The 27,983-nt window shown below is 41.7% G+C and overlaps 1 protein-coding gene across 3 annotated transcripts in view; it reads left to right on the top strand.

The window, feature by feature from the left end:
* The first annotated feature begins 370 nt into the window (after window positions 1-370).
* Window positions 371-27,983, top strand: part of LOC125463633 (glutamate receptor ionotropic, NMDA 2C-like) — a 149,734-nt gene continuing 122,121 nt past the window's right edge. For all 3 annotated transcript variants that reach the window (XR_007249879.2, XR_007249878.2, XM_048555162.2), the window contains exon 1: window positions 371-1,309. The gene's annotated coding sequence lies outside the window, so the exon portion shown is untranslated. The remainder of the gene's footprint in view (window positions 1,310-27,983) is intronic.

The following is a 27,983-nucleotide window of genomic DNA, read 5'->3' on the forward strand; positions in this document are numbered from 1 at the left end:
AAGGCTTTAAATACAAAATGTACAGATAATTAAGAGGAAGAGGAGACAGAGAGAGAGAAGTTATGACCACTGGTTTGGGGAACCAGTACGAAGGGGTAGAGTCTACAACCAGGAAACACCTATTGTACCCAAAGGGTGATTAATTTCTGGAACTCGATTCTGCCAAGGGCAATTGATGTTAGATCAATTGTGAATTTTAAATCTGATGCAGATTTTTGTGATCAAAATGTTATGGAATAATGGGCCAAAATGGTTATATTGAAGTTAGATTGTAGATCAGCCACAATCTTGTTGGACGGTGGAAAAGCATCGAGGGGCTGAATGGCCCAGTCACTTCTCATGTTCTTGTGTAGGAGGTGTGTAAGTGGCTTAGAGAGGCTGGTGTTAGGACACATAGGCGACTGCAGGGGTAATAGTGTATTATCGTAGGGAGTACAGAGAGTAGCCCCTGTGAGTGGAGAGAGTGTGGCTACAGAGACGGTGGTCAGAGGGGACACAGATGGATTATTGAAGATGATGCAGGGATTTTGGGGATGGGAAGAGGGGTATCATCAGATAATGCAAGGAGTAAGAAAACTGAGTGAGGAAAACAATCACCGGGAGAGGGGAACATGGTGGAGAAAAATGTGGGAAGTGATCGACCCAATTCTGTGTTTTTGGTTCCTCGCCGAAGGGTTAAACGTTGAACTTGAAAGGTTCTTTGCGGCATCCTGTTCAGGGCTGTCGTTTCTTTCTGTGCAGGATGGGAGCTGAGCCGTGAATGTAGCTGTCCAGGGTACTGAATCTTTCACACTCTCCTTGACTCGGAATGTCTGGTGTCCGCTGGAGTGTATTTTGTGTTGGCGCTGCCTCCTCCGAAATATTTCTTATTCTTTGTTTTTTTCAAGAGGACAGTGTTCCAGCGGCCGTCCCCGCGTCCCGACTGTAAATTCCAGTTTGTTTCAGTCCCGGCGATTGTGACTGGAGGCGAGAGCTTTGGAAAATTGGGAACTGAGATGAGTGAGAAGTGACTGGAGGTCACGACTAGACACTGGGGAGCGGGGACTGGAGGGAGACTCAGGACTGGTGGGGTCGGGGCTGGAGACTGGGGATTAGGCACGAGGTTTGGGGAGTCGGAGCGGGAGAGTTGATGCTAGGTGCTCTGATGCCGGAGGAAGAGACCTGGGTGCTGGGCTTTCTCAGGTTCTTGCTGTTGATCATCGTTAGTCTCGGCTCCTCGGTAATCGCATCGAAACAGGACAGCCGGTAGGATTTGAGCGTTCCCACGGACTCCGGAGACCAAAGGAGCCGATCCGCGCCAGATTGCAAGGTGGGTTCACCATATTCCCTCTGACATTCCGCACTTTAGTGTTCGGAAATTGGGACTAGAGTTTGTTATTCAGTACCAAATTGAAATCCCAACCACGTACGACCCTAGCCCATCACTCAGTCACCCAGGAAGCTATGCTCAGGGACAATGTCGAGGGATTAAGGTTGGGGGATGGTGGATTGCTGATTACAAGAAATACTGTGGAGGGTTAGCAGGAAATGCTTAATAAAATGTTTAGAGGGCACGTAAACGGGTCTATTGAGGGTTGGAACTGGTGTTTTGGAGATGGCAAATTGAATACATTGTGGGGAAGTGTGAAATTGTTCATTTTGATGGTAAGAACATAAAAGCAGGTTTTTAAAATATATTGCATTACTTGTAAATCTTAATATTCATGGAAAGAATGTAGAAAGCTAGCATTCAAGCACAACAAACAATTAGAATGGTAAGTAGCATGTTGGCCTTTAATGCAAGAGGTTAGAGTATAGAATAAAGATGTTTTAATTGTATGGGGCTTCAGTGAGACCTTATCTGGAACACTGAGTTATTTTGGTTTCCATATTTAAGAATGCATAGACTTACATTGGAGGCAGTGCAATGAAGCTTCGCTAAATTGGACCCTGGGATGAACAGCTTGTTCTATCATGAGGTGCTTGTCCTACGATGAAAAGCTAAATAAACTAGACCTATACTGTTTGGAGTTAAGAATAATGAGAAATCTCATTGAGACATACAAGATTTTGAAGGGGCTTGATAAGTTAAATTCTGAGAGATTATCCAAGAAATCTAAAACACAAGGACACAGCCTTAGAATAAGGGGGAAAATTTATTTACAACTGAGGTGAGAAGAAATCACTCAAAGGTTGTAAAGCTTCAGAATTCTATTCTTCAGAGGATCGTAGATGCTGTTTCATTGAGTGCATTTAAGACTAGAATTAACATATTTTAAACGAAATGAAGAGCAGGTAGGAAAGTGAAGTTGATGCCCATGACTACACTGCATGGTTCAGGAGGCATGGCGGGCCATATGGTTGACTCCTGCTTCAGTTTCTTGTGTTTATGTGCAGAGAATAGGTTCAGAAATTGGATACATCAGATTGTACTGAAAAATATTGGAAATTTGCACAATGCTGTTAAAAGTGGTCTTATTAAGTTCATCCAGAAGTTTTACAAAAGCTCTCTGCTTTTCAATTTATTTATTAGTTTTGTCAATGCACTTATTAAGCTGCCTCATTATGATTAGTGATTGGTGAGTCTGTACACCCAATCTTCTTGTTCCATGATCCCATAGGGATATAACATTTCTAAAAGCCTCACAAATGCAAAACCCAACAATTATTGTGATTACTTTATCATTTTCTGCAAGCTTATCTGTGTGTATACAATTCTGAGTTTACAGTTATCCACAAATTCTGAAATTATATTTAAACCAACTTGCTCTTGTGCATTTAAAGATTTGTGTATTTGAATCCCTAAGGGATTTTGGTCCTGTTGCTTTTTACTGTTCATTTTGTCTGTCATCTACTTATTCTTCCTCTACAATGTATTACGTCACATTTCTCACCAAAAAATTGCCATTGGCATTACTCTGTTCAGTCTCCTGAAGTCACTTTAATCAACTTCATAGAAAACATGCTGTCCATTGTTGTCCTGTCTAAAATGTTGATATTTGCCCAATCTAACCAGGCTATTTTTATATTTCACAAACAATCATCACAGCCCAGATTCATGGGGGAATTTCCATTTCAGTCCCTTCAAATCTGAAAACAATTTATCTGACTGCAACTACCTTCTGTTCTTTTAATTTACCTTCTATCCATGTGATGGCATTCCTTTTGATACATTAACAAATTGATCAACACAATTCTCAGGTGACATCTAATGAAACGCCTGTAGTAGTTCATTTCATCCACTGCATTGCCTGCATCTCCTCATTAATATACGATTGTTTCCTCAAGGTATACTTAAAATTGTCAGACCTGACTTCCCATCCATAAATCAGGGCAAATTGTTCTTAATTATCCCAGGTCACAATGAAGGTAAATTATCTTATATAATGACCCTAGAAGCTTTTGAATGTCAGGGTGATCGATCTGCAGTTACCCGGCTTATCAATTTCTCCTTTTGTTATTGCAACACGTAATTGAAACATTCTCTACTTGTGGCACATTTTTAATACTCCAGGAACAGCAACGCTGCGGTTGTTTCTCAAATGATTTTCTACCATATTAATGTATATGGCTCTCTATCTTGCTGATGTCTGAAGGTTAATATCATCCTCAATAACAATATCTAGCATTTCTATGAAGGTTTAGAGGGGAGTACAAGTGGTGCAGCTCACTGAAACAGACAAACAGCAGGAAAATGAAATGGGAGGGATTGGACTTGGATGATGGGGAGGTAGGGTTCAAGAATGCAAAGCAGATGAATATGGTTTCACAGTGCTTTGGTATAAATACAAGGAGCATGTTAGATAGAATTGGTGAACAGAAGGCTCAAATAGCATAAAATAATTGCAATATTAGAGACATGGCTTAAACAAGAAGGAATTGGAATTTACTAATATATATAAAAAACAGATAGCAATGACAAATAATACAAGATGTGAATAATGTATTTAGGACAGCCAAGAAAGGGAAGGAAGGAAAGGAAGGCAGAAATGACCAGATTTTAAAAAAAAATTCACTCACAGGTTGTGGGTGTCAGTCGCTGGCCCAGTACTTATTGCCTGTCCCTCATGACTTTTAAGTTGTGGTGAGCTGCTTTCTTGAACCGCTGTAAGTTCATTTGGTGTAGGTACACCTACAATATTGTTAATGGGGAGAGTTCCAGGATTTTGACACAGCAACTCCAAAGAGATGGGCAATATATTTTCAAGTCAGGATGGTGAGTGGCTTCGGCAGTAGCTTGCAGGTGGTGATTTTCTCATGTATCTCTGCCCTTGTCATTCTAGACAGTAGAGGTTATTGGTTTGGAAGGTGCTGTCTATAGAGACTTAGTGAATTTCCACAGTACATCTTGTAGACAGTACACAGCGCTGCTACTGTGTGTCAGTGGTGAAGGGATTGGATGTTTGTTGATGTGGTGCCAATTGAGAGCACTGCTTTATCCCAGATTTTTTGAGTGTTGTTGGAGCTGCACTCATCCAGGCACGTGAGTGTATTTCATCACTTTCCTGACTTATGCCTTATAGACCATAGACAGGTTCTGGAGAGTTAGGAGGTGAGTTACTCACTGCATGATTCCTAGCCTCTGACCTTCCCTTGCAACTACTGAGCTTACATGGCTAGTCTAGTTCAATTTCTCATCAATGGTAACCCCCAGGATATTGATGATGGGCTTTCAGTGATGGGGATACCATTGAATGTGAAGGGCAAAGGTTATATTCTCTCTTGTTGGAAATGGTCATTGCCCTGGCAATATGTGGCACTAATGTGGCTAGTTACTTGTCACTTGTTAGTCCAAACCTGAATATTGTCCAGGTTTTGATGTACTTGGGTATGGATTGCTTTGTATCTGAGGAGTTGTGAAATGGTGCAAAACATTGTGCAATCATCAACAAATGTCCCCACTCCTGACATTATGATGGAGGGATCTATTCTCCACCTCCACTTGCAGTGAAACTCACTTTAAACTTGAAAAACAAACAAACAGTTAAACTTGCCTTCAGCTATAACCTGTGACCTTTAATTGATAAATCAGACATTTTACAAGTGACCCAGCCACTCTGTGTGCTTCCAAACCCATGGAAGCATTTGGAAAAGGGTAGTTAGGAATAAAAATTTCGATCAGTAAGAACCAACACAATAGAATCTGTGGACAAAGATACTGAATTGTCTTTCCAGTTTTTCCCTTCCATCCGTATACTTTTCCTTGTCTGTTCGATCGACTGTATGTACATACGTACGTATGTATGTAAAGGGAAGTCAGTAAGGGCATTATAGATTTAATTATTAGAGCTACTTGCTGACCACTTATAACTGTTTACCTGTAGCTGGATTCCAATTACGATCAATTGTTAAGTACAGAAACTGGGTCTAGGCTTTCTATTAATATGGATCTGCCATTTGGGTAAATTGGAGAATTTTGTGTACTTAATGTAAAATTTTGTGTGACAATAAGAATAGCCAGACTTGATCTCAAGTACACTACCCCAGCGAATCATAACAATATCAAGTGTAGATGAGTCACTGGGTCAAAAATGTGGCTTTAGTAGGGACCCGAAGGAAAATCTTTACAAAGGATCTGAATGGTATGAAGGTTACAATCATAGGGAAGAAAAGCAACATAATAATAAATTGATAAGAAATACAAAAAGGATTAGCTTTACTAAAAGTTGTTAAACCACCTGGTACCAATGAAAGGTATCCCAAGTTATTGAAAGAAGCAAAAGTAGAAATAGCAGAAGTATTAATCTCAATTCTTCAGTCCTCTGAGATAATAGCAATAGTACCTGAGAACCAGAGAGTGTTGCTCATTTTATTGCACTAGTCCACAGCTGGAAAGATAAACTAGGAAACTACAGGGTGCTCAGCCTAACATCAATAATGATAAAGTTATTGGAAACGATTGTCACAGACAATATAAGGTTTTATTCACAAAGGCATAGTTTGATCAAGGTGAGTCAGACGGATGTGTTAAAGGTAAATTGTGTCCAGTTAACTCGATTGAATTAGTTGAGGTAACAGAAAAGATAGATCAAGGTGCTGCAACAGATGTATTTGAACTGTCAGAAGACATGTGACAAAATGTCATACAGAAAACTTGTCAGAAAGGTAGAATCCCATAGTATAAAGGGAATAGTATTAGTACAGATTTAGAATTAGATCAATGACAGAAGTCATAGGCTGGGGGATGAATATATTTAAATTTTAGTGAGAAAAGTGATATTTCCCAAGGGCTTATTTAATACATATTCATTCATAGGAATGTGTGCATTGCTAGCTAGGCCAGCATTTATTGTCAATCCCTAAGTGCCCTTGAAGGTATATTTTAGGTTAATAAATCTTTACATGTTTATAAACGACCTACATTCAAGTGTAGGGAATAAAAACAGAAAATTCTGGAAATACACAGCAGATCTGGAAGCATCTGTATAAAAGAAAAATGAAGTTTAATGTTTCAGGTGACTTACTTTTGTGGACCTCTGAGCGTTTCCAACATTTTCAGTTTATAATTCAGATTTCCAGCACCACAGAATTTTACTTTATCTCAGACGCAGGGAGCAGTGCAATAAAACTTGCTGGTGATAAAAAAACTTGGCAAAATGCTATACAGTTATAAGGATAGTTCCAGGCTCCAGGATGACATAGAGAGTGTTGTGATAGGAGGTACATATATCCATGTCTTTAACTGCTTTCAAACACCGCCACTCAACAGGAATTGATGTACTGTGCACACAACTTGTATTCAGTGTACAAGAGGAGTGTCAACATTAGATGTATATACTTAGCTTCCTATTTAACTCTACTTGGCTATAGCTACATCTTCAAATAAAGAACACACATTATTGTTTTACCAATTGTTTTTCATAAATTTAATCAAAGGAAAGAATGTAACATGTTTGCAGCATGGTTTTGAAGATTCAACTGAAGTATTCAAGCCTCAACCCTTCATGCACAGTCAGAGATAAGGCCTGAAGTGAAAAAATTAAACAACATGTAAGCTTTACTATTTGGAAGTGAATCTGGAGTACTGTCATAATTCTGTATTCTTTACTTTCATTCTGGGACATTATTGCACTTCACAGCCATCTGGCACTAGGTTCTGGAAAGATTGTTCAAATTTAGGAGCACTCAATCAATAGAAGTCTACCCTTTGCAAAGTTTAAGCAAGGACTGAAATCATTAGTGCTACTCACTGTCTCTATATGAGGTCTGGGGAAGTTAAAATACTGCAAACCAGGGTGAAAAGAAGAATTAATTTGGTAAAAGCTCAGAGCAGCATGAAGAAGCATATAGAAAAAAAGAATCTCACTGTTTCGTTATACTTTGGAAATGTGCAGTTTCTATTCATGCTTAAATCACAGCTCTTTGAGATCAGGAAAAAAAAAAAATCAAAAAGAGCTCAACAGTGCCACAGTTGCAATCAAACAATAATCCCTGATTTAAAGCAAAATACTGCTGATGCTGGAAATCTGAAAGAAACACAGAAAATGCTGGAGAAACGCAGCAGCTCTGGAAGCATCTACAGAGAGAGAACACAGTTAATGATACTGCAACTCAGAGCGACAGTAAGCTTAGGAGAAAGAAAAAGACTTTTCAGATACCAGATGGCATTAAAACACCTGCAAATAAGCCACAAAATATTAAAATGTCCAACATTCAATTGAAGGGCAGTGGACCTTCTATCCGAACTTAATTGTTCCAACAATGCATTGAGCTGTCATCTGGACCTCAATATTTCCAGACCAGATATACAACTATTAACATTAAAATTGCATTAGAGAACTCCACAGACTGAACATTTTGAAGCTGTCCAGATGACCATCTCAAAACACACAAAATAAGGTCAACCCTTGACGATCAATAATGACTGAGTCTTGACTTCAGAACACACCTTCAGGAACTTTTTGTTTCTTTGGAAAAATCTGACAGCAATCATTCATCAAGTCATAAGTAGATGGAGAGCGGCCATGATTGTGATTTAATGACAGTGTAGTTAGCTGATAGAATAACTGAGCTTGTGATAACATTTAGTTGGCTGGAATGTTCTAAAAAATACATCCTGGACCAACACAAAGGTTACACCATGGAACTTTGCTACAAAGTGGACATAAATACAAAGTTAATAAAATGTGAGGCTGGATGAACACAGCAGGCCAAGCAGCATCTCAGGAGCACAAAAGCTGACGTTTCGGGCCGAGACCCTTCATCAGAGAGGGGGATGGGGGGAGGGAACTGGAATAAATAGGGAGAGAGGGGGAGGCGGACCGAAGATGGAGAGCAAAGAAGATAGGTGGAGAGGGTGTAGGTGGGGAGGTAGGGAGGGGATAGGTCAGTCCAGGGAAGACGGACAGGTCAAGGAGGTGGGATGAGGTTAGTAGGTAGCTGGGGGTGCGGCTGGGGGTGGGAGGAAGGGATGGGTGAGAGGAAGAACCGGTTAGGGAGGCAGAGACAGGTTGGACTGGTTTTGGGATGCAGTGGGTGGGGGGGAAGAGCTGGGCTGGTTGTGTGGTGCAGTGGGGGGAGGGGATGAACTGGGCTGGTTTAGGGATGCAGTGGGGGAAGGGGAGATTTTGAAACTGGTGAAGTCCACATTGATACCATATGGCTGCAGGGTTCCCAGGCGGAATATGAGTTGCTGTTCCTGCAACCTTCGGGTGGCATCATTGTGGCAGTGCAGGAGGCCCATGATGGACATGTCATCAAGAGAATGGGAGGGGGAGTGGAAATGGTTTGCGACTGGGAGGTGCAGTTGTTTGTTGCGGACTGAGCGGAGGTGTTCTGCAAAGCACCTCCGCTCAGTCCGCAACAAACAACTGCACCTCCCAGTCGCAAACCATTTCCACTCCCCCTCCCATTCTCTTGATGACATGTCCATCATGGGCCTCCTGCACTGCCACAATGATGCCACCCGAAGGTTGCAGGAACAGCAACTCATATTCCGCCTGGGAACCCTGCAGCCATATGGTATCAATGTGGACTTCACCAGTTTCAAAATCTCCCCTTCCCCCACTGCATCCCTAAACCAGCCCAGTTCATCCCCTCCCCCCACTGCACCACACAACCAGCCCAGCTCTTCCCCCCCACCCACTGCATCCCAAAACCAGTCCAACCTGTCTCTGCCTCCCTAACCGGTTCTTCCTCTCACCCATCCCTTCCTCCCACCCCCAGCCGCACCCCCAGCTACCTACTAACCTCATCCCACCTCCTTGACCTGTCCGTCTTCCCTGGACTGACCTATCCCCTCCCTACCTCCCCACCTACACCCTCTCCACCTATCTTCTTTGCTCTCCATCTTCGGTCCGCCTCCCCCTCTCTCCCTATTTATTCCAGTTCCCTCCCCCCATCCCCCTCTCTGATGAAGGGTCTCGGCCCGAAACGTCAGCTTTTGTGCTCCTGAGATGCTGCTTGGCCTGCTGTGTTCATCCAGCCTCACATTTTATTATCTTGGAGTCTCCAGCATCTGCAGTTCCCATTATCTCTCATAAATACAAAGTTATACTTACGGGTATACACAGTATGTAGGCTGCATGTAATTTATCCACTAATGCTACAATAGTCAATAAAAGTAAGCGGGGTAAGCAATATACGTCACACAATCTCTTTTATGCTCCTGGAAATGGCCCATTTTTTAAATGCTGCATGCAAGGTATACGGCACTAACAGAAATCGGAGGTGCCAAGGCAAGAAGCAAAGGCTAGAACAAGTAGCTCAACTTTGTGAGAAACCAAAATCTAGAGCTAGCCAGGTAAAACATTTCAAACAACCAATACCATATACCAAGCAGTATCAAGACAAGATCCACAAAATGTCTAGCCAAGCTGTACAGTCAGATAAATGAGGGTGACCAGCATGTTGATATACAAAATGAGATGTTTGGCATGGTAGGCATCAAAGAATAAATTAGCAGTGTGGTATCAACAGAAACCTTTGCCACTGTCCAGAGTATATGCCTTCAGATAAGTAAGTGCAAGTGCAATCATCCTTCCAAATGGCACACTGAAATATACATATCCATGGATACGGCAAGCTTTGCTTCAAAAACTGGTGACAAGTTTGCCACATACAATGACTCAATGATTCCACCTCTGGGATCCATTACAAAAACTCACACGGTCATCTTAGATATATTATATTGTGAACACCACAGATCCTGTGCCTGCAGGCCTGCCAGTGTTCATGGATCTGTGCTTGGTCACCATTCATGGTATCATTAAGACAATAGCAAAACCCACAAATCACATGCAGTGCTAGATGAAACCCTATGTGTACACTGGGAGAAAATCACCAAACTTTGCAGTGCTGATCATCAGCCAACAGGCAACACGACATAGTCACAGCTGAATACAGAATTCTGAATTTCAAAGCTTCATCCCCCTGTGAAAACAATATAGAAATACTACTTGGCAGACAAATATGGGCAATTGTCCCACATTATTACTAGTTAATACTCTCAGGAATGCAAAACACATTATTCAAAAACATGGAAAGATAAAAGAGTCTATGACTGGGCTCGCAGGTAGCAAAGTGCCAACATGAACATGTATAGAGAGCTCAAGTACAACACCCAACAGATGGTAAATGGAGTCCAGCAGAAATGATCAGCTTATGCCCCCAAATCAAGACTACATCAAGTATAAATACCAAATGTCATGGAAATATGGCAGAACAAATGCCAAATCAGAACAATAGTTCAACCAGAAATGCTGAGCAGTCCTATTGTGACTAGAGCACAGCTGAAAATGCAACACCAAATGTATACCACACAAACTAAAGTTCTGAAAACACACAGCAGCCTGCAGCAGAAATCACCATAACAAGGTCTGGTCAGATTGGCAAACCACCAATACATTTCAGAGATTTATTCAATGATTTTCACGTAGACACAATGTTGTTTTGTTTCTGTAAGAGTAAAGCTTTAGTTAGAAAAAAGGAGATATTGTGATTTGAGGTACATGTACTTTTAGGGAGTCCATATGTTAAAATACTGTCAATCACAACAACTTCAACAAGGCTGTGATGTATTAGTTTCATAATAGATTTAATCTACAAGCAGCACGAGTACAGATCAGATGCAGATATTTAGCCTCTGAGTTAATGCTATCAGTATGTAATGTTATGTTCAAATAAAGAACCCAGTTCTGATGAAGAGTCATCTAGATTCTAAACGTTAGCTTGCTCTCTCTCTGCACGGACACTGCTTGACCCACTGTGATTTCCAGCACTTTTTGTTTTCCCTACAGATTCCAGCATCCGCAGTAATTTACTCTTAAAGAGCCAACATCATTGTTTTACCAATGCTTATTGTATCAGCGTAATGTTAATGGTAAACATAGACTGTCAACTTCTTTTTTCTTTTGGTTTCCATCTGTGAATGGTCTGCTTTATCTTCCTATATTTTTGTTTTTAACTATTATCTGCCACCAGCAATCACCCATAATGCCAGTTAGATATTTAAATGCCAAGCCCATTATGGGTAGGGGATCTGTTTTATGTTTTTATTTATCTTTATGTCTGAAAGTGTTCTTAATGGGTCTGCTTTCTTTTCTTTGATCTGGAAGTGCTCTTACAAACAACCAAAGACCTCTCATATCACCAAAATCACAGTGATTTTCTTTTTTTAAACTATTAACCACCACTATAAATCACCAATGCAGCCAATTAGATATATACATGCAAAACCCCTTATGGGTATGTGTCTGCTTTTATAATTAACATTCAGAGATGGAACAGGTGGGACCCAAATCCAGGACACTACCATTGTGCCATAAGATCCCTAGGGTCTGCTTACTGTTTTTACATTTAATCATTTAAAGCCACCTTCCATTTGCTAATATATTTATTTCCTAATCAGCCTGTTTAGAGATGTTATGACACGCCTCTAGAGCAGGTGTACTTTGGTCACCTGACTGAGAGGTAGGGACCATATCACTGTTCCGTAAAATGCCTTGGGTCTGCTGATTAGAAAATATATTTTCAATAAAACCTGTTCAGGAATGTTATTACTCACCTCTGGAGCAGATGGGATTTGAGCCCAGGTCTCCTGGTTCGGAGGTAGGAACACTACCACTGCACTACAAGAGCCCTTTTGTGTCTGCTTTTTTGGAAAAAAAATATTTTTCATCCAGAAGTGCTGTAACTGAATGTCTTTCCCAACATCAAATTACCATGACTTTTTTTCTTGCTTTTAAACTATTAACTGCCACCAGTAAAGCACCCATGTAGCTAACTAGAAATTTACATGCAAAGCCCATTACAGGCAATGCAAACCATCTGGGTCTGCTTTATTAAATATCTTAAGTCTTGACAAATTGTTGCAGAAAGTCTACAGATTGTTATTTTAATCAAACTGTCCAAGCATGTATTCAATACCTCTGGAGCAGGTGGGACTTGAACCCAGGCATCCTGGTCTAGAGATAGAATCACTACCACTGTGCCATAAGAACCCTTCATTCTCCAAATATAGTCTCTGTGGTAGGATTTTTTTAAACCAACCTGGTACATATTGATAGTGTTAGATATGTTATAGCACGCCTCGGGTGCAGGAGGGATTTGAATCTGGGCCCTCTGACTCAAATGCAGGGAACACCAACACCATGCCACAAGATCTCTGGGTCTGCTTTATTTGTTTATGCGTTATCACTCACAACCAAATGACTTTCTCACTACCAAATCACGATGGCATCTTTTCTACTTCTAACCACCATCAGTAATTCACCTGTATAGCCAACTAAATATTTACAAGCAAAGCCTATTATATGCAATGTGCCCATCAAAACAATGTGGGTAGGACAGGGAGAGCAGGAAGAGGCTAAATCAAAATGGAATTGGGATGGGGAAATAAAGTACTGTACATCCTGTGGTGCCCAGCTCTGTCTAAAGGCATCGAGAGCATTGATGGATACTGTTCACTCTCTCTTCAAGGACACCCAGGCACAAACATAACCCAGAAAAGGGGCAGTTGGGTCTACATGATATTTAAAATTTTTGATTTGACCTATTTTTCCCAATGAACCTGTTGAGAGATGTGATTACACACCTCTGGATCAGGCGGGACTTGAACCCAGGTATCTCAGCTCAGGAGTAGACACACTACCACTATACCACAAGCAGATCCTGTGGCTCAAAGATAGATACTTTCCACCAACATGTTGAGAGATGTTATTACATACTTCTGCAACAAGTGGGACTTGAGACTATCTCCTTGCACAGAGGGAGAGACACTACCACTGTGCCATATGAGCCCTAGCACCAAGGTTTTTTTTACTAATTTAAACTATTTTTCTCATCACAGGTGGGTATTGAACCAGGGTGTCCTAGTCCAGGGGTAAGCACATTATCACTGTGCTGCAAGAGGGCAGCCCCCTTGCTCAAAGGTAGATATTTTTAATCCACCTGCTCAGATATATCATGATGTATCTCTAAGTAGGTGAGGCTTGAACCCAGAGTTCGTGGTTCAAAGATAAGGAAACTACCCACTGCACAAGAAGGGACCCTCTGGCTCAAAGGGCTCAGGTGATGAGTTCCAGCTGGGAAAGCCACGGTCACCAAGTTACTAAAGCATCTCATACTCAATATCTTATTGTTCAGACTAGGTCTTATTTACAAAATGATATGCTGAACTTGGTTTAATCTGGTTGGGTGACCACTGCAGTCATCTTATGTCAGTGTTTTACCTTTTCAAAAATCCATTTTTAGTCCATGAAAAAGCTAAGGAATAAAAACTAAATATTGGAAGTCAAAAGTGGTTCATCAATTTTTAACACTATCATAACACAAGAGTCTCTGCTCCTGAATTCCCTTTAGAATTTATTGTATTTTATGCTGCTTTTCTTTTGCTCTTCCTACTTAAATGATTCACTTTATACATCTAGCACATTTCTCTTGTTTCCCTGCAATCTCACTTTATTCCCCCTTGCAACTTTTCATTTCCTTGAAACAACCCCACAGTTCAATCTACTTTAATCCCACTAAACAATGAACACATAACTCCGTTTCCAGCTTCCATGTTGACTGATATTGTTAATGGTTTTCTCTCTTCATGTATTCATCTCATGTATTTCAAATCTGTGATTATGAATCTTCTTGCAAAAAACCCCTTTACCTTTCCATTCTTGCACATTTCTGGATCATCTCTAACCTCCTTCTATAAAGTCCTTGAACCTGCTGTTACCTCTGCATTTAAATTCCTCCAATCTGATTTCTGTCCCTGCTACAGTGCACATCATAAATGTGACTGTGACAAATATAAACTATCCTTCCTCGTCCTTCTCAACCTGTCTCCTTGCCTTTAACATAGTTCCCTACTCCATCCTCTTCTAAATGCCTCTGCATCTCATCCACCTGTTTCCAGTTGTAGCCATAGCATCACCCACAATCATTTTTCTTCCCACTCCTGCGTTATTACTTCTCTCTTTACTCCCATCCTATTTCTTACCTAATGTTGCATCATGCTGAAGCCATTTGATAATATGGCATTGGTTTCAACATGTACTCGGATAATACATAGCTCTACTTCGCCACCACCTCTCTCTTTACCCCTACACTACCTATAAAGTTCCAATTCCCCACCACAATCTCTGTTCCCTCTTTATCATGTGCAAAAGAAATCAGAAGTCTTCTAATCAATTCTGTCTGCATGTTAGACTGGCTGAAACTACAGGTCAGGAAGGCTTCTTACCTTCTTACTTTGATTATATTATATCAAATGGACTGATCAATCATGCATTGTAATCCTTATACCTATTTTCAGGCACAGTTCAATTCAGCACCCTTTTATAAATCTGAAGACATCAGCTGTGGCTTAGTTGACAGCACTTTCGCCTCAATGTTATAAGGTTCTGGCTTTAAATTCCCACTTCAGGATTCGAGCACAAAAATCTGAACTGAAACTCCAGTGTAGCACTGAGGGAGCATTCCATTGTCCAAAGCACCACCTTCTGGTATCTTGTTTGTCCTCTCAGGTTGAATTGGAAGATCCCATGGCACTGTCTTGAAGAAAAACAGGGAATTATCCCTTATCTTCTGGCCAATATTTATTCCTGAAACCAATTAACAAAAGCAGATTTCTTAGTCATTATCACGATGTTGTTTGAGGAAGATTGCAGTGAGCAGATTAATTGCCGTGTTTCCTTAACTGCAACATTGACAACACTTTAAAGTGCTTCAATGAGAGTAAAATGATTTAAGAGGTTTTGTGTCATAAAGGGTGCTATATAAATTAAAATCTTTATTTCTTAAAACATAATGGAAACTACTGTCAAGTGAAATTCTAAAGTGATGAAGTGAGCAAGTTAATAAAATAAATTGACAAAATAGTACTTACCTGTTATCCACTAATTTCCACGAGGCAGTGAATCTTGCTTTTGATTTTTCTCAGGTTTCCGTATTCAGCCTGCCCTTGGACACTTGGTCCTCTCAGTCTGTTTCCCCTTAGGGTCACTATCTCCACTCTCCCTGGTTTCCCAGTTTTGCCTGTTATGCTCTTACAGTGTTTCCCCTCAGGCTTTTTTCTCTTAACCCTCACTGATTCAATGCTGCCAATTCTGTTTTCATCTGACAATTGAAAGTCTCATTTTGGGGAGGACAACAAGGCAAGGGAGTAGACAATAAATGTAGGATACAAAAAATGTGTAGAGGAACAGAGGGACCTTGAAGTTTGTGTCCATAGATCACAGAAGGTAGCATAACAGGTCGAGAAGGTGAACGAGAAGATTTATAGGATACTTTACTATATTAGCTGGAGCACGGAATATAAACAATCCAATATAAAATAATTAACTGGGGCAGGGCCAAATTCAGTGGGCTGAGAATGGATCTAGCCTGGGTAAACTGAAATCAAAGATTGGCAGACTGAATAGTAATTTAACAGTCCGCTGTCTTTAAAACAGAAATATAGTCAGGTACAGTCAAGGTCAAATACACTGTCAAAATTCAGTTACACTTCATTCAGCAAGGTATAACATTTTCAAGAGTTCTTACAATGAGACGACAGCATGAAAGGACAAGTTTTTGTCATATCAATTATTGCTGATCCATGCAGTTTGTGAGGACTTCAGCAGCCCTATGGGGTAATACAGACTCACTGAGTTCAACTTCTGAGTTTCCACATTTAGCTGCATGTCTACTCCAGGATTTGCTGTTAATTACAGAAGATTAAATCGGCACCACCCCATGCTCCCATGAGGAGTTCGAACAGTTCATCCACTTCACTAACACCTTCCACCCCAACCTCACGTTCACCTGGACTATCTCTAACAGCTCCCTCATCTTCCTGGAGCTCTGTCTCCATCTCAGGCAACCACCTGGAAACCGATATCCATTTCAAGCCCACCGATTCCCACAGCTACCTAGAATACACCTCCTCCCACCCACCCTCCTGCAAAAATGCCACCACCTATTCCCAATTCCGTCAGCTCTGCCGCATCTGCTCCCAGGATGAGGCATTCCACTCCTGCACATCCCAGATGTCTACGTTTTTCAAGGACCGCAACTTCCTCCCGCAGTGGTCGAGAACGCCCTCGACTATGTCTCCAGCATTTCCTGCAACTCATCCCTCACACCCCGTCCCCGCAATAACCGCCAAAAGAGAATCCCCCTCGTCTTCACATACCACCCCACCAACCTCCGGATACAACTCATCATCCGACACTTCCACCATCTGAAATCCGGCCCCACCACACAAGACATTTTTCCATCCCCACCCTTGTCTTCTTTCCGGAGGGATCACTCTCTCTGTGACTCCCTTGTCCGCTCCACACTCCCCTCCAACCCCACCACATGCGGCACTTTCCCCTGCAACCGCAGGAAGTGCTACACTTGCCCCCACACCTCCTCCCTCAACCCCATCCAAGGCCCCAAGATAACTTTCCACATCAAGCAGATGTTACCTGCACATCTGCCAATGTGGTATACTGCATCTGCTGTACCTGTTGTTGCCTCATCTACATCAGGGAAACCAAGCGGAGACTTGGGGACTGCTTTGCAGAACACCTACGCTCTGTTCGCGATAAACAACTGCACCTCCCAGTCGCGAACCATTTCAACTCACCCTCCCATTCCTTAGACAACATGTCCATCATGGGCCTCCTGCAGAGCCACAACGATGCCACCCGAAGGTTGCAAGATCAGCAACTCATATCCCACTTGGGAACCCTGCAGCCCAATGGTATCAATATGATTTCACAAGCTTCAAAATCTCCCTCCCCACCAACTGCATCCCAAAACCAGCCCAGCTCGTCCCCGCCTCCCTAACCTGTTCTTTCTGTCACCTATCCCGTCCTCCCACCTCAAGCCGTACCCCCATTTCCTTCCTACTAACCTCATCCCGCCCCCTTAACCTCTCCATCCTCCCCGGACTGACCTACCCCTCCCTATACATGAATTTCAGGCCAGGTATGAACATATTGTCAGTCCTTTACACAGTTAGGCTAGATCTCACCAGGTGAATCACACTTTACAAGTCAACACAGAGTGTAGTGGCAGGATCAGCTATGGAAATTCCTTGTTGGAGGGCATTATCCTTTTCAAGCTCTGCTTGGTTTGATGAGGATGCTGAATGCAGGTAGGCATCGACTAGAAGGACTATGCTGGAGGTGCAGGCAGACCTTCCAAGCATATATTCCTCACTAGCACAGGGGATTGAGGGGCCTAACTTGAGCATGTGCGAAAAGACTCACAGGGATTTGAAAGGTACAACCTTCCACTGACTATCTATCTGACTCAGTACTAGTTATACTGTAGAGTAATTTCTGACCCAGCCTTGTTCTCCCTATGTGCCAAAACGTCCAGCCAGGTTCCACACACAGTCTTAGTAATGGTGGTTAAATGTTACAGTGCATAATCAGCAATGTCAGATAATGTCAGCTCACATGTGGCTGGAAGCTGAGAAAGATTCTGGTAGTGTAAATAGCCAACAAACATTTATGTACTTTTTGTAGCATGGTTTCCAGCTCTCTTCTGTTGAAAACATGCACCCCCCCAGTCTGGTATTAATGCATGGCGGCAATGATCTGCAAACTGTTTTACAAGGATCCCCATCAATACTGAGAAAGATGGGAAAGCTGAAAAGCAGTCAACTCATCACAGTAGACTCAAAAAACACTATTTCTGCAAATGGAGTGACAACTTGTTACCAGAATTCCACAGCAGCTGAAAATAGGTATGCAGAAATTTGGAGAAGGCCTTACTCCTTCCTGAGCCCATGGACCGCACAGATAGCTATAACCAACCAAACACTGGACCAACTGGCTTTGCCACTTCAACAGTACCACACTAACCCCCAGGGTCGGCAGGGATCAGATCAAAATGCTGCTACATTCACCCAAACTCAACTTCATGGTGGGGTAATGGGAAACTGCTAGATGTGCAGATGTCCTTGTTGCCTTCAACTCTTGCTTTCCTCAGAAACACAAGATAATACAGACAGAGAAAAGGCTCACAGGATTATACAAAACTGCAGCAAGTATTGATCCTTTCCGAAATGGTTGTTATCAGCCAACAGTTCACAGGGGATACGTCAGGGCAGCCCGGACACCCACCAACAAGCTGAAGAGGAACAGACGGGGCATGGTTGCAGCCATTGTTAGTGGTTTTTCATCATTGTTGGAAATGATCACATCGCACTGTACCTTTTCAGCCATTAATGTAGAATGCCAGACCTGCCACTGGGAGGGGCATTTTCAAACAGTCTGTTTTGACAGAAAGTTTTTAAATTCAATTTGCATATTGAAAGATACACTACTCCTAATGACAATGATATATTAAGTTTGAGGGCTGAATGGCTGACCAATGTTCCTTTGTTCCTCTAATTTCTAAAGCACTAAAAAACCATTGTGAGTAGCAACTTTTCTTCAGGTGAGTTCACAGAACCCGAAGAGCATTTTTGAACCACTAAAACAATATTTAAATACCACCAATCAATTGTTAAGTGATATACAAGTGTTGTTGTATTCATTCTCCCTGAAGATTCCATGCCCTCTCTTATAAAAAGTCAGGAGGGAGATAAACATCGCGCTACATGGAGGGGTAGATGATATTGTCTATCACGAGTCACTTCTTGGTACCCTGGCATGGCACCTAGGCATAAATCTGACAGTTCTTTGCATATTTGTATTGACCATATAAAATTAAATAAGAGGGCAGGAAGAGGGATTCACTCCTTGACATAATTAATATGAGCTTGGAAAAGCTCACAGGGAGCTCAGACTTCAATAAATTAGATCCTGACTGTAGCTTTTGACAGTTTCCATTGGATGAACAGTCCAGTCTCCTAACTGCATTTTCATTCCCTTGGGAAAATACTATTTACATTGTCTTCCTTTCAGAATTCAGCATCTGAAATGCTTCAAAACATTATGCAAAACCTTAGAGGGCCCAAGAATCATCATTCAGGACTCTACACAACAGAGCAAAGTAGGGGCAATGCAGTAATATTTGCAGATGATGGAGTTTACACAAAATAAGAAGTGTGTACTTTCCAAACTCATCATCATCATCCTCAGCCACAGCGTCCATGCCTCAGATATCAAGGCAGATCCTCAAAAGGAAACAGCTATTTAAGAATTTTCCACTATTCCTTAATGTAACAGAACTCCTGAACTCTTTATGGAGATGCTTATGTTGTACACTTTTCTGCCCAATCTAATACACATCAATAAACCAATGTGACAGCTTTTTGCATAGGACCACGCTCAGTATTGGGATGCACAACAACAAAGGACATTTGATACAATCAACCACATGTTCACATCTACCCAAATCATGACCCACTATGAAATAGCTTGGGTAGAGATGAGGAATACAGGGAAAAAAGTGGAAATAGTCTACAAGCCCCATATCTGTAACCACAATTTATGAGAAGTGTACTCAAAGAAATGTTGGTTGCTTTCAATAAAAGGCATGGCAATAATCATGGATACCTTTAATGTACACATATATTGGGAAAATCAGATTGGCAGTAGCAGCCTGGATGAGGAGTGCGTAGCATGCTTTTGAGATGACTCCTCAGAGCAGCACATTCCAGAACTGAACAGAGAGCATGTTATATTAGACTTGGTATTGCGTAATGTGATAGCATTAATTCTCAAAATACCTCAGGATAAAGGCAACCCAGGCAGCAGTGATGATAACATGACTGAATCTTGCAGCTAGTTTGAAAAGGAGGTAATTGAGTCTAAGGCTAGTGTCTTATACCTAAATACAGACAACTATGTGGACAAGGAAGCTGAGCCAGCTGCTGTGAATTGGCATACCAGGCTTGGGGAAGAATCAGAAGTGACACTGTGGATTACATTTAACACGATATTTCTGAATATTTGAAATAAGTATTTTCCTATTGTACCGAAAAATTCTAACAAGAGGATCCACCATCCCATAGTTAACTAAAGAAGTTACCAAAAGCATAAAGTTGAAGGAACAAACATAAGTGTGCAGAGATGAATGGCAGGTCAATGATAGAACAGAATGTGAAGAACCATGGAGAATGATTAATTGGTTAATCAGGAGGAAGAAATTAGAGTATGCAAATAAATTAACTAGGAATATATACACAATAGCAAGAGTTTCTCCAGGCATCTGAAAAGGATAAGTAAGTAAAATAATTCTTGGGCCTCAAGAAATTGAGAATGGGTAGTTAATTGTAGATAATAATGAAACTGTGGATGAAGTTACAAGTATTTCGCTTTTGTGTAAATAGCCAATACATGTTTATTCATTTACTGCAGCATGGTTTCCAGGTATTTTCTATCCAACTCATGTCTACTCATGGCAGATAGGACATACATGGGCTTCAGAAGCATCACTAAGCTCTTCAAAGCTGCCCCACTGTGAAAATAAAAAGATCTTTGTGCCTCTAGCCTTTGAGAGGGAGAATGATGATAAGGAAGATGAAAAGTAAACTCTTCTTGGAATATCTGCATCCCTTGCCTGTTAGCCACATTGCTCCATCTAGATCTGAAAGGGTTAATATTGAGGAATACCAAATGCACCACCCACTATAATGTTGTCATCTGGACTTTTGGGCAGAAAATCTTAAGGTCTTGAAATAGTGATACCTAAGATCTGCAATTCAGTTACCGTGGTGGTTTATCACCAAACATATTCACACAAGGTTGCCAATTTACTTCCAGTGAAAGAACATATGTTTATTACATAAATGAAAAGCTAAATAACTTGAAAAGATCTTAAATAAAACATTAAAACATTGTCCATTTTCCCAGCAATATCCTTTACAGACACTCAGTACAAATGAAGTATCGCTCCCATCTTCACTCTAAACTTTATTCAACTGAGATCACAGTTTTCTTTAAATTAATTTCTGCACATTCACAAGAGCATCTTTTTCCAAGACACACAGACACAAGACACTGCCAAATTCTTAGAAAACAGCTCAGATTGTTAAAACAGTTTGAGACTTTTCTTTCTAGCTCTGATGACCTGGAGAGTGGGAAAACTAAACTATCTTTTTCTCTCTGAAGTGAAGCTGCTTGTGGGAAAGACTCTCTTTGGGTCATAAATCTTCAATCAGGAAACACTTCAGCAATTATCTTGCCAGGGTAGCTTGTTATTCATTTAGCTTAAATCATATGACATCTTTGAAAGAGACAGTAGGAACTGTAGATGCTGGAAAATCAGAGATAACAAGGTGTAGAGCTGGATGAACACAGCAGGCCAAGCAGCATCAGAGGAGCAGGAAAGCTGACGTTTCGGGCCTAGACCCTTCTTCAGAAAATTTTCTGAAATGGTAAGAAATTAATCGATTTCTGTCTTGAAGATATTCAATGCTTGAGGGTAGAAATTCCAATGATTCAGCACCCAGTCAGCGACATAAATCTTCCTCATCAGTCTTAAATGACCTGCCCCTCATCCTGAGCTTACATCCCCTGGTTCCAGAATCACCAGCCAAGGGAAACATTCTATCCATTTCACCCCACCAAGAGTTTTGTAAGCTTCTCTGAGATCATCTCTCATTCTTTGAAATTCATCTACAGTCAAGGTTCATCAATATTTCTCACAGAAACAAGCCACCACCCCAGAATGAACCAGGAGAACCTATTCTGCATTCCCACTAATGGCAAGGATATCTTCCTTAGGTAAGGAGACCAAAACTGTACACAATACTCCAAGTCTCACCAAGTCTTTATGCAACTGCAGGAAGACATTGTGATTCTGTACTCAAACGCCCTCGAGATCAATGTCAAATACCGTTTGCCTTCCTAATTGTTTGCTATATCTGCCTGCTAACTTTTAGTGACAAGGATACCAAGATTCCTTGGACACTGCACTTCCCAACCACTTACCATTTAAGAAATACTCTGCCTTTACACATTATATTCAATATGCCATTTTATACTCCATCCACTTAACCTGTCCAAGCCCTTTTGAAATATCTTTGCACCCTCTTCACAACTTGAGTTCCCACCCAGTTTGGTGTCATCAGCAAATGTGGAACTATTATAATTAATCTTCACATCCAAATTATTTATATAGGTTTTGAACAGCTGTGGGCGTAACCGTGACCCTTTCAATACTCACTAGTAACTGTCTTCCATCCTCAGAATGTTCAGTTTATCCTACTGTCTTTTCCTACGCCAAATGCTAAAACCTCTTGTCAGAGTTGAAGAGCACAGATATGTCAGAGGCACCAACACTGCCCAGATATTAAAAGTTCATTTTAATATTTAGGGACAGCTGACAGTCTAGTGACATCCTTACTGGAACAGTAATCCGGAGACTCAGATAATATTCCAGGGGACCCTGGTTTGAACCCCATGAAGCCAGAAGGTGGAATTTGAATTCGATAAAGATCTGAAATTAAAGGTCTAATGATTCATGAAACCATTGTTGATTGTTGTAAAATCCCTTCTGGTTTATTAATACCTTTTAAGGAAAGAAAATTCCATCCTTACGTGGTCTGCTTAACATGTGACTTCAGACCCTCAGCAATGTGGTTCGCTATTAACTCCCCTCTGAAATGACCCAGCAAGCCTTTCAGTTCTTCAATTGCCAGAAAGGAAAGAAGAAAGGAACCAGATGGACCACCTGGCATCGATTAAGGCACAAGAAACAACAGCAACAAACACAAATCTGTCAACCCTGCAAAATCCTCCTTGCCAGTATCTGGGCCTAGTGCCAAAGTTAGGACAGCTGTTTCACAGACTGGTCAAACACAGTTTCACACATCCCTACTCACAGAATCATTCCTCACAATGTCCCAGGCACCACCATCACCATCCCTGGATATGTCCTATCACAAGGGCAAGAAAGACCCAGCAGAGGTGGCAGCACATTAGGATACAATCAGGTAGGGAGCTGTTCTATGAGTCCTCAACAGTAACTCCAGACCCCATGAAGTCTCATACTAGGTCAAATATGGGCAAAAAATCTTCCTGCTGATTATCACTGAACAACCCTCCCCTGCCACCCAACTGTTGAATCAGTTTTCCTCCATGTTGATCAGCACTTGCAGGTGGCAGGGCACAGAACGTACTCTGGGTGAGTGAGTTCAATGTCCATCAAGATTGGTTCAGCAGTATCATGACTAGTCGAGTCTCAAAGCACACAGCAGCCAACTGGGTGAGGGAATCAACAGCACAGAACTTCTTACTTGATCTCATTCTCACCAATCTGCCTGCCACATATGAATCTGTCCATGACAGTATCAGTAAGAGTGACCACCATACAGTCCTTGTGGAGGTGAGGTTACATCTGCCCATTGAGAATAGCCTCCATTGTGTTATGTGGTACTATCACTGTGCTAAACAGGATAGATTCCAATTAGAAATAACAATTCAAGATTGGTTATCAATGAGGTTCAAGGCCCATCAGCAGAATTGTACTCCAATACAATCTGTAACCTCTTAGCCTGTATTTCATCCACACTACCATTTCCATCAAGCCAATGGATTAACCCTTGTCCAATGAAGAGTGAAGCTGGCATGCCATATGCCATCAACCCATTTAAGCCAGAAAATAGGACCACTTGTATGCCAAAAGTATAAGCAGTAAGTGATGGACAGAGCTAAATAATTCTGTAACCAATGAATTATGTCTAATTGTGTTGTCCTGCCACATCCAGTCACAATTCATTAAACGACTTATTGGAGAGAGAGGCTCCACAAATATCCCCATTCTCAATGATGGGGGTGCCCAGCATATCAGTGCAAAAGATAAGGCTGAATCATTTACAATAACTTTGATCAGGAAGATGGATTATTATCTGGCTAGTGATAGTTTGGGAAATGGGGAATTCAATAGGACCTGGGTGTCCTTGTACATCACTCACTGAAAGCAAGCATGCACATGCAGCAGGCAGTGAAGAAAACAAATGATAATAAAATGTGAGGCTGGATGAACACAGCAGGCCAAGCAGCATCTCAGGAGCACAAAAGCTGACGTTTCGGGCCTAGACCCTTCATCAGAGAGGGGGATGGGGGGAGGGAACTGGAATAAATAGGGAGAGAGGGGGAGGCGGACCGAAGATGGAGAGTAAAGAAGATAGGTGGAGAAGGTGTGGGTGGGGAGGTAGGGAGGGGATAGGTCAGTCCAGGGAAGACGGACAGGTCAAGGAGGTGGGATGAGGTTAGTAGGTAGCTGGGGGTGCGGCTTGGGGTGGGAGGAAGGGATGGGTGAGAGGAAGAACCGGTTAGGGAGGCAGAGACAGGTTGGACTGGTTTTGGGATGCAGTGGGTGGGGGGGAAGAGCTGGGCTGGTTGTGTGGTGCAGTGGGGGGAGGGGATGAACTGGGCTGGTTTAGGGATGCAGTGGGGGAAGGGGAGATTTTGAAACTGGTGAAGTGGACTTCACCAGTTTCAAAATCTCCCCTTCCCCCACTGCATCCCTAAACCAGCCCAGTTCATCCCCTCCCCCCACTGCACCACACAACCAGCCCAGCTCTTCCCCCCCACCCACTGCATCCCAAAACCAGTCCAACCTGTCTCTGCCTCCCTAACCGGTTCTTCCTCTCACCCATCCCTTCCTCCCACCCCAAGCCACCTACTAACCTCATCCCACCTCCTTGACCTGTCCGTCTTCCCTGGACTGACCTATCCCCTCCCTACCTCCCCACCCACACCTTCTCCACCTATCTTCTTTACTCTCCATCTTCGGTCCGCCTCCCCCTCTCTCCCTATTTATTCCAGTTCCCTCCCCCCATCCCCCTCTCTGATGAAGGGTCTAGGCCCGAAACGTCAGCTTTTGTGCTCCTGAGATGCTGCTTGGCCTGCTGTGTTCATCCAGCCTCACATTTTATTATCTTGGAATCTCCAGCATCTGCAGTTCCCATTATCTCTAAAACAAATGATACATTGGTCTTCGTAGCTAGATTATATCTTGCTGCAATAGTACAGGGCTTTGGCAAGACCGGAGCTGGGGTATAAGTGCAGTTTTGGTCTGAACTGGGGATTGCAATAAGCACCATTTTGTGATTATATCATATGATCTTCTGGGCAGAACAACTTAGTATCTCAAAGAAGCAAGAGCTAACATCTGTTTCCCTTCAAAGTCTCTGTGACAATGTCCATTATGTCAATGTAACCTGTAACTAGTTGCTTAAATGCGATAAAGTACATGTTGTTAACTATGAGATATAATTACGATTAGACCAAGAAGTACTTTTCCTCTACCACCCAAGACCAAGGCGGCCCTATAGTTTCCAATACTTAAAGAGGTTAGTGATAGCAATTACCGTGAGCAGCAGCTCATACATCTGGCATACCCATGCAACACTACCACCTCACACAAACAACATCTGACATGAAACCTCATTTCCCAGTGGTCCACTGTGGTTTTAGAGCAATCAGTAACTGTGCACTCCTGAGCTACAACACAAAGAGCCATCATTATCTACAAACACATTAGTAGTCAGAACAGGGGCCAGAGCAATCTGGCACAATTTATCCTGAAGCCAGCAGCTAGTGTCAGTGCCAGAGAGAAAATAAAGCCATTTGCTTCAATATGACTGCACATGGCTGCATCATTACATCTGTTACAGTTATGATACAATCCATTACAAAAATATATCCCAGAATGACTTAGTGATAAATGTTGAAAGTCAACTCCAGACCTGCCCTGACCAGTAAAATACTTCTTACAGAATCATTGTTTTGAAGTTTTGAAGTTTTCAATTAGCCTTGCCTGTTTTTGGGCAGAGAGATTTCAACTCCTTTGAACGAATAAGTGTTACCTTATGTTTTTGTTGATACCACGTTGAATAGATATAATCAGCCCACAGTTTAAGAGTGTGCAGGCCGAGACAGGTTGGGAAACTGCTAGACAGTCCAGGAAGAACAGGCAGGTAGTGCAGGAGACTCCTCAGCCCATCTCACTCTCCAGCCTGTAATCCATGAGCATGCTGCTTTTTCCTGGGTGTATAGCTGACGTGTAGCTCAGAGAACCATCGCTGGTTCGGATGCACAGATGACAGAAGGAAAATTAGAAAAGCAATAAAGAGGGATTCATAGATTAGGGAACAAATACGTACTTCTACAGTTGTGGATATGAATTCAGAATGGTACCCACTTGGTGCCAGGGTCGAGGATGTCACAGAGTAGTTGCAGAATACTCTGAGAGGGACAGAATGTCCAGCCAACTGCTAAGGTCCACATTGGTGCAAACCATATAGGTAGATAGAGATGAGATCCTGCAATCAGAATTTACGAGTATAAGAAAAACTTCCAGGCACGCCTGATATTTCCCACATTACAATCCAACTGTATAATTTTGACCTTACATTAATCTATATCTCTTCAATAGATCTTTTTATCCTGCTACAAACTTGTTTTGCTGCCTTTTTTCGTATCATCAGCAATTTTGACAGCAATATAGCCAGGTCCCTCATTCAAATCACTAATATAGAACATAAATATTTGTGGCCTCAACATTGTTCGAATGTCACTCAGTACATCAACTTGCAAATGACTCATATATTCTGACTCACTGTTTCTGTTTATTTTTATTTTTTATGATGTGTGCAAAGCCAGCATTTCTTAATCATCCCTAATGGCCCTTGAGCTGACTGGCTTTGTCAGCCAATTCAGAGGGCAGTTAAGAGTCAACCAAATTGCTATGAATCTGGAGTCACATTTAGGCTAGATCAGGTAAGTACAGCAGAGATATGAATGAACTTATTTTTTCAATGGCAAATGATTATAGTTTCATAGCATCTTTTGTGGGGACTAGTTGTCAATTACAGACACATTAATTGTGTTTAAACTTCACCAACCGGCATGGCAGGATTTGAATTTACCACAAAGGCATTATCGTGGGCTTTTTAAAAAATTATTCACAGGATGCAGGCATCATTGGCCAGGCATTTATTGTCATCTCTAAATCTAGAGGGCAATTAATAGTCAACCACATTGTTGTGGGTCTGGAGTCGCATACAGGCCAGAACACAGAAGGAAGGTAGTTTCCTTCCCTAAAGGATATTAATTGAACTAGATAGGTTTTTTTCAACTGTTGACAATGGTCTCATGGTCATCATTAGACTCTGTCAGTCTCCATCTCTTTTCTGCCACCCCGTATTCTCCTCACAGCTAATGTTCCCTTCTAGCTTTGCATCTTCAGCAAATTTAGATCTATTACTCTTGGTCTCTGCCTAACTGTTGATATAGATTGTAAATAACAGATCTCAGCACCAATGCTGTAGTGCTTAACCTGCAAACTTGAAAATGCTCCATATATCTCAATGTTTTGCTCCGTCATCATCAACCAATAGTTTACCTGTGCTAATATATTACACCAATTCTATATAACCTTATCATTGCCTTTAGTGCAGTATTTTACTGAATAACCTTTGGAAATCTAGGTATTCTTCATTTACTGATTTCCTTTATTCACCCTACTACTTACAGCTTTGAAGAATTCTATCCAATTTGACAAATACGATTCTCTTTTTGTAAAACCAAACTGAGTTTGACAGTGCTAGAATATTTTAAATGCATTGTATGGTCCTACTTTATTTTGGATCCCAGCTTTTTCCAGATGTTTGGTGTTAGGCTAACTCTCTCTAT

This window comes from Stegostoma tigrinum, chromosome 22, assembly GCF_030684315.1.
Source record: "Stegostoma tigrinum isolate sSteTig4 chromosome 22, sSteTig4.hap1, whole genome shotgun sequence".
Lineage (NCBI taxonomy): Eukaryota > Metazoa > Chordata > Chondrichthyes > Orectolobiformes > Stegostomatidae > Stegostoma > Stegostoma tigrinum.